The sequence below is a fragment of the Lytechinus variegatus genome, chromosome 14 (genome assembly GCF_018143015.1).
Source record: "Lytechinus variegatus isolate NC3 chromosome 14, Lvar_3.0, whole genome shotgun sequence".
Taxonomy (NCBI): Eukaryota; Metazoa; Echinodermata; class Echinoidea; order Temnopleuroida; family Toxopneustidae; genus Lytechinus; species Lytechinus variegatus.
Genome location: NC_054753.1, coordinates 23,354,712 through 23,362,349, shown reverse-complemented (window position 1 = coordinate 23,362,349; position 7,638 = coordinate 23,354,712).

The window sequence follows — 7,638 nt, the reverse complement described above, 5'->3', positions numbered from 1 at the left end:
TGCCCCGGTCTTATTCTAGGGTTAATGCATGGCTCCCTCGTATTGTAATTCTTATAGGCTCTTTCTGATTAATACGCCAACAAGGAAACGCCGGTGAAACGTTACGAAATATAAAAAAAATTGTCAATATTATTCTAGGACATTATTTCAATATGATACCCCCAAAATAGACATTAATATTTGGTATAAATCTTGAAATCGGTAAAAGAATCAGATCGAAAAGAAGAGACAAGATGAAAATGAGTGAAGCGACAGTTTGAGCACCATAATTCACACTTCACAATCTGAGTTAGCACTGGATCTAACAAAAGATGGGAGCGGCAACTACCTTTTTGTCCCCGTTTCCCTTTTTTCGGCAATGGCTCCAAACAAAAATATTACTAAAATGTCAATAATAACGACAATGATAATAAAACAATAGTTTTTCACCCACGGTAGCCACTTTAGGTCTTATAACGGCGGTCTGTTCATATTCCTGCAGAACTATGAATTTTAAACATTCAAACACGATCAGGGCAGGTGGAGGAATCTCTGAGTAATGTAATTATTACCCTTCTCTATTCTAATACGCCGAGTGCCTGACCAGGAGGCAGAAGGTCCCATTTCTAAAGTCTTTGGCATGACTCGGCCGGGGATCGATCCCACAACCTCTCGTTCATAAGGCAGACGCTCTATACCTACGGGATACCTACGAGCCATCATGACCGTTATGACGTATATGTTTTATAAACTTGTTCGACACTCAGAGATGATTATATATCATTATCTATAAAATGATAGTATTATGACTATTTCATGAGTATGAAGAAAGAGAGACAGTTTTGTTTATTCACTGATCATCATGACCATGATCGTTCTGCGTCGCTCGCAGGCTTCCAACTTTCTGTATCATCGCCGGAAATGCTTGTGACGAGAGAGATTATTTTGTTAAAAACCTTGTCTTTGTCCAAGAGTAAAGCGAATGCATTTTCTTCCGTTTGAATTCGATACGACGCAGTACATGGCAGAGAATCAGGAAAGTTAAGGTCTCTCGATGGTTCTTTTCCGCTCTCCGCCATTCTTCCGTACCGGAAACAGTGTTTATGTCAGATAAAAAGCCTATCCCCCGAAGCTAGCATGCACGGATCTCGGGCGCGAAACGGCTACGTTGATTTTTGCCAGTTTCCCTCTTCGTGCAGACGACCGCTGAATCGCCCGCCGTACACTTCGCATTAGGACGCGTCTTTAACGTATGAACCTCTGATTGCAAGAGTCAAGGAAATAAAAAAAGGTAAGTAATTATTATACATTTAATTTCTGAATAGCTTACACCACCCCTGTTTTGACCGAAGGTATCTCTTTTAAAGAAGTGGTCAGTAATGTCTTTCGTAAAAATGTTTGACAAGTTTCTTTGATTGGTATCACATAGTGTGTATGAAAGTGACATGTTCGATTTTGTATTGTCACATTTATACACGTAATCTTCATAATAAAGTTTCAAACTTTGAATATATGTGGATTTAATTCATTTTTAACTTCAAATAGCATTTTCCTGTTGTCTTTTCAATCCCTTATCGTTCTGGTTGTCTTTTCTTTTTGCGAAGAAATGACAAGCAAAACTAATGGTACGTTCTGCTAACTACGGTAAACGATAATCAGTACTTTAAAACACGCCCTCAAAGTGGCATGTGGGGAGTTGCAAGGAAATAACTGCAATTGTAAAATTTATTTCGTAATTTACAATTGATAGATGGATTTTAACTACATTAAATCAATTCAATCATCTGGTCTAATTTCAACAGCACTTCACTGCAAGACTTATTGATTGATTTATTTATTTTTATCCAAAATTGACTTTCGGGTGATTGCAAGTTTCTTAATTGCAATGCCCTAAATAATGGCCCTGGGATCCCCCCCCAAAAAAATAATTTATTAAAACTACTAATCAAGCGACGAAATAATGAACATTTAATTTTCAACCCGGTGGGTATTTAGGCATATTCGAATATGAAATTTTGTTATACTTTTCGTTTGGCATGGTTTTTTTTTTGCGTGGTCGGTCTCGCGATAAAACGTGAACATTCTGAACTAACAGAGGGTGGAGGTCGAGTCACCAACCCATCTGCATTTCGATTTTTATGAAAGTTGAATCATATTTGTTAGTTATAGGCCTATGCATATCATTAAAGGTCAAGTCCACCTCATGAAAATGCTGACTTGAATAATAGAAAAAATCAAACTAGCATAGTGCCGAAAATATCATCGAAATCGGATGTAAAATAAGAAAGTTATGACAATTTAAAGTTTCGCCTATTTCTTTTTTTTTACAAAAGAGTGATATGCACAACGAGGTGTGGGTCAGTCGATGATGTCAATCGCTAACTATTTATTTTGGTTTTTTTTATTGTTTGAATTATACAATATTTCATTTTTATAGATTTGACAATAAGAACCAACTTGACTGAACCATGTAATATTAAACAATGCTATTGTGTTCAGGGAGGGATTATTCGTTGTATCACTTAACTGACAATGAGGAGAAAATTAGAATATTTAATATTTCGTATGATAAAATACAAAAAAAAATAGTGAGTGAGTGATGCCATCAGTTTACTCATTTGCATACCAGCCAGGATGTGCATATGAATATTTTTTGAAATTAAGCAAAACTTTAATGTCATAACTTTCTTATTTTAAATGCGATTTTGATGAAATTTTCTTGTTGGATTCTCCCTTTTTTATTCAAATCAACTTTTTGTTGGGGTGGACTTGCCCTTTAAGAATAAATTTCAATAAGAATAAAATAATGTACGGGGGTGTGAACGACATATCAAGAGGTAACCCATCAGTCACATATAGAATTATAATACATTTCCAAGTTTCTGCCGAGATGTGACATCGTTTCGTCATCATGACGTCATGCGGCACCAAACTTTCAGCGCTAAATAATCGTCATTTCCTGATAACGTGGTATGTTATTTTCAACGGGAATACATGATTACGATGACAACGGGTGGATTTGAAAGGGATAAGGGCGATTTCGTCATAAATATGGCCTAAAGCTCGATTTAAGGAATAATACCGCCACAACTTGCTAGCTAGAGCACACGGAAGAAGCATTTCTGTAGTTTTCTTAGTCTAAAATAACAATATCATATTTTCTTCTTCTAGGAATTAAAGAATGCGTTTTCTGTCTGAAAATAATTCAGTAAGCAATAATTAGCCTAATATTGTAATTGTAAGCCTAAGGTTTAGGCTGAGAGCAACCACACAATCTTTGTATCTTTTATTTGATCACGATTTAAATGACTAATCAGTATTTTGAAACATATTGTTTTTCGATAGTAGAAGGTTGAAATATAGATGCATATCACAGCTAAATCCATTTGTATTTAAGTCACGAGCGTCACTTCTTATTTAAGGGGAGCCACCCCCGTAACCGCACCTGATTTGAAATCTGCGTTAGATATCTACACACTCTCCCGAAGCTTGTATGGTTCGATGCCCGGATGAGTGGTGATGGATTCAGAATGGTGTTCAAAGCGCAGCATGATCGGTGTTAACCTATATAGGAGGGTTCGATATTGATATCACGAACGGTTACATCGACACCCCGCTACCTGTCCTCGTCCCTCGTATCCTGCCCCCCTTCCTCACGCATTACCCCTCCTCCGCTGAGTCATTCCCAAAATGGCCCAAACGTCGCCGGCGGACGTGGCGAATTTAGGAGCGGAGAGGCGGTAACTAGGAGAGGAAGAAGCGGGGCGAGAAGCCGTGAACTCGTCATCAGTTCGGCCTCTGCATAATACGATCGAGGTTCTGGATTTATCCACGATTTAACCCTCTAGCTCTCGTGTCCTTTAAAAAAAGGGGAAGACACACACACACACACTCCCAGGGACTTCCCGTGTGAAAGTGAACTCACGACTATAGCCTTTGACTTGTTTTCGGTCTCACTTTTAAATAAGCCTATATACTCACTTTCACTGGCGTGAAAACGGGTGCTTATAGGGTCTATGACCACCCCCGAACACCCCCCCCCCCAAAAAAAATTATAAAACCACGACCAAGAAAAATGGAATAAAACAAAGAAAGTGGAAGGAAAAGGAGTGAAATATGATATTATTTTCTAAATCATTGTGTCCAAATCTATCTCAACATTATAGGGTTTTGTATATTAAGTAATTTTTTTTTCTCGCTCGCTTCGCTCGAAACCTTTTATAATTTTTGCATGGTAAGCCATATCTGACCCCTAAATTTTATGGGGCTCATTACTGCTCCCACTTTAGAAAAATGCCAACTAAATCAGCTGATCAAGTTATTTACATAAGCATTCTTCACAACTTTCGTCGCTAAAATTTCATAAAATAAAAAATTCAACTTACTGACATAATTTGGTATCGTAAAAATCCTACAGCCTACGGGCACATAATTTCTTTCTTTTCCGAGTAATCAATCTATTTTCATGTATATGTCCAGTGGCACAAGCAGACAGGTGGGGCGCTTGCCCCTCCCCTCTCGTCAAAATTTGGGATAATAAATCCAAAGTGACCTTTCGTATATCGTTTTTTCATTATCGTTGTTTGGAAGTTTTAATTGCTAGCAATTGCATGTGTTCCATTTTAGGATGTGCCGACCACTGTCTCTCTCCATCTTTCTCGTTTGTTGTTGCTTTGCTTGTCGGAAAAGTCAAGGCATTTTAAGTCTTGAAAAGAAGCAATCGAAAAAAAAACAGAGAGAGAGAGAGGGGGGGGGGGGAGAGAAACACAATGGGATCCGAATGAAAGCCTCATCATCGACCACCCCTCCCTCTCTCTTCCTTTCTGTCTCATTTTCTTCCTCCATCTCTCTCTGTCTACCTGGTTCATTGCCCGCTCTCACTCGATTTTTCTCTCTCATATTGGGGCACAGTGCCAACCCGCATGCCCAAAATAAAAAGTGTCTAAAAATCTTATGTCTTATATAACTCCCGTATACAGGTGCAGGGGGGGGAGGGGGCAAAGAGTTTTATCTGTCTTTTAATTACTTTTGATTTCTACTATGGTATACTGGATCGAGCTCCCATGAATTAATGCTTAAAGCAATAATAAATCATGTAAATTGATGAAACTACACCTAAATTTGATATTTTAAAACTAAGAAGAAATTGTATATACGTTGTCAGGTTGAGTTTTCTGAACCTGACAAAGTTATGAATGCCATTGAATACACGTCTAGACGTGCAAACAAAATAAATTCATCTATTTTGCAACAGCTCAAAATTTCCGACTTTTCTCTTTGTTTTATTTCTTAGTGTGACTTCTTGGAGGAAAAGCAAACGGCTCGAATACTAATTTATTGTTCCCAATCGTCTTGTGTTGTATCATATTGTTTCATTCAATTATTTTCATGAAGGAAGTTTAATTATGAAATGACGGGGATGGACGCCGACCCGTTGCCTGATATAGCAGCACGAGAAAAAGTTTACCCTCATAACTATCTTGAAGCGTAAATAGGAACAAATAATAATAGCTCCATTGTATAGAATAACAATTAATTATGCACAATCTAGTGTGCCGATTTTTCTTTCCACTTCGTTTTTGTTATTCGTTAATAGTAAATTCAACGTGTTCCGTCGATATACATATTGTTTCTTTTTCCTGCTGGAAAATAATGTAAATTTTCAATTCTTTAGTGACTGCCCCATTTAATTCCACTCTCCACTATATACGAGTATTTGGGGGTGACGAGAAATATATATGCTCCTGAATTGTGAATTCCCTCCCCTTATTTCTATGAAGATTTTGGCTTAGGGTTGTAAAATTCACTGGCCGGCTTGGTTTGGCTTATTTTGGTTGATTGTTTTGAAGTTTCTCGTATTATGTAGCTTTCCACGGTTGAAGTTATACAGTATAGTCCCACGTGCGGAAACAAGCCTCGCCTCTATGACGTCAGTCGTCGCGGAGCGAGCGGAAACTTGGTATTATCTACGTTTGCCTTATCGAGTCCACGCAAACCTCTGTGGGGCGACCAGTCTGCAATCCCCCTCCCTAACGGGCGGCTAACATTATTCGACAGGCATACCCCCACGCATGGAGGTAGAAAGAAATGCCCCACCCTACTAATTCCCTTCCTTAATCATGTACCCCTTCATGCCGAATTTAAGCTCAAAATATTTTGGCATATACGATTGGAATCTCGAACGCCCCTTCTTCCCGCACCCCTCTCCCCCTCTCCCGGCCCTCTCTATATCCACCCACAGCATCTTCTCTCTTTTTTAAAAAAAATCTTCCTTTATCTAATATCTTGCCCTCTGCACCCTTCATTATCCAAATCCTATAGACCTACATGCCCCCTCATCCCAACGTCCTATTCCAATCGTATTCTCTCTCTTTTTTTTTACCTAGTTTATGATCAGTCTGGCCATTATTACCATTGTGTCCCTTGCCTGTTCATTCGCAGTATTAGCTGCTACACTAAAATCATTACCATTGGTTTGCATGGTTTGGTTTTATTTACCGTTTAAAAATCACAACAAATTACATTGTACAAAATATGAAATTTGAATATGTAAACACTTAAAAAGATACGGATTGTTCTTTATGGAGGTCCAATGTTTATGAAATATAAATGTCATTGTATGTGATAATTTTTCTGCGTACCCCCCCCAATTTCGATTATTTTATATTGTAGAATTAATCGTATATGGCCCCCTTACATAAAGAGAGGCCAAAATCTCACGAATTAGTTTTGGTGAGGGGCCAAAGGAAGTATTCAAAACTCTTTAAACAGGATAAACATGGCTAAAATGATCTTTGCAAGGAAAAAAGGGCAATTACTTCACCGAATTGTAGTAAAACACAAGTTTCGTCACAACAGTTCCTAGTTTGTGCGTTCCGATCGCTTTCTCGAGAAACAGAAAACTTTTTTTTCGAGGCACGTGACCCGGTAATGGCGGTCAGGTTAAATTTCCGTCGATTTCCGTTCGTTTCTGCATGCAGTAAAGCTTCCTATGGCGTGGGGTTTGGGACGGTTAAGCATGGTCAAAATAGCTCGAAAAAGAAAATGACGTCACTTTGGAGAAAGAGAATGGCTGTATATACGCCGCATAAGGGGCAGGGAGCAGTTGCCCTTTCCCGCCCCCCCCCCCTCCCCGAAATTTTTCAAACGTACAGTGCATTACTCTTACTGAAAATTTTCACAAAATTCACCAAAAGTGCTGCACAAAATCCTTCAATTTCACTTTAAAAATGCAAAAATGCCCTCTAGACAAGCTCGTTCCTTTCGCTCCCTCGCTTTTTATTTTCTTTCTTAACAAAAATTGCGTCTTGCCCCGGGACTGCGAGTGGAGGAAAAATATATAGACGTGAAAGATTACTGATATTTTTATAGCCGTCTCAGAGGTTTTTATTTTCGAAAAACAATGAATTAGGCCCTACTCATATTCATGATCTGTTTTTGGTAGCATGATAGGGCATCAACTTAAGAGACCCATCGGTATATTCCGGTGCCCGTTCCATATAACTTGTTATAATAACAAATTAACAACAGTTTAAAACTACTGTAATCATTCGATCTCATTAATGGCTGATAGTAAATTTGTTATGTAAATTGTGTATTGTTATCAGAACAAGTCTTTATGAAAAGTGACCTTTATCATGATTATGTTCTATATTTTGT